We start from the raw sequence: 1025 nt of genomic DNA, 5'->3' as shown, positions 1-1025 counted from the left end.
TAAATCAATGAAATTAAATCAATGAAATTTCCCACTGAGCCTGAACTAATCGCTGTGTCTTCCCCTCACCTTCCAGTTCCAGCTGATCAGAGTTCAGAGTAACACTGCACCCTGCTTTATCTCTTCAATAAAACCTGTTAAAACTTTTCCTCTGGTCTCACTGAATTGGTTTCTCTGCTTTAGATAAAACCTTGACACTATTATTTTCCATGTGAATCCCAGATTGTTCATTCTTCTTTGCCTTTTCTAAAAAGCGCTTTAAATCAGTCCTAGCTGTCTTTATCCATGCTGGCTCAGATCCTGACGTTTGAAGAAGGAGGCAGAGAAAGCAGGATAAAGCCTTAGCCTCGCTGCATGCAGTTAGCCGAGTGGGATTCAAACCCTTTCATCCGATTGTTCGAATCCTAACCAGGACGGGATCGCGAGAGCCTCATCGCCCCTCGTTATGCCTTTATACTCGGGACGCAGGAGGAGGCTGTGATTTCCTCCCGATCCAAAACGTTCAAGCAAGAATGAAAAATCTGCACAAAAAGAGCAAAAACTTAAGTTTATGTCCAACCGAACCTGGAACCAAAGTGTAAAAAAATACTTTTAATGCAAGATAAAATGTGTTTTATAGTTAAACTCAGATGTATTTATAGTTTGTTTTTTAACTTGTGGAAAATCAGAAGAGTTTGCCAAACGTTTTCTTCCTTTTTCGCAGCCATAAGGCTGCAGATTTTTTGACAATGCATTTTTCATTCCCTGTCAAAGACAAATATCTGGGTGGATTTAAATTATATACATCTAAATCTCCAGAAGGTATGAATCTATTTTTTGGCTTTAAATTCACTTTAACTTGTGCCAATCTTTCCACTCTTTGAAGTTCCGTTTTTTTTCACCACAACTTGAAATAGAAAAGCATCAAAACACATTAGTGGAAGAACCAAAGTGCCTACATTAATCTGCGGTGACCTCCATCGTCATCATCAGCCTCCCGTCTTCACTTTAAAGCTTTTTCCTTCTTTCCAACAAAAGAAACCAAT

This window comes from Cyprinodon variegatus, unplaced genomic scaffold (genome assembly GCF_000732505.1).
Source record: "Cyprinodon variegatus isolate N-32 unplaced genomic scaffold, C_variegatus-1.0 Scaffold761, whole genome shotgun sequence".
Classification (NCBI taxonomy): Eukaryota; Metazoa; Chordata; class Actinopteri; order Cyprinodontiformes; family Cyprinodontidae; genus Cyprinodon; species Cyprinodon variegatus.
Note: the sequence above shows the minus strand (reverse complement) of the source record.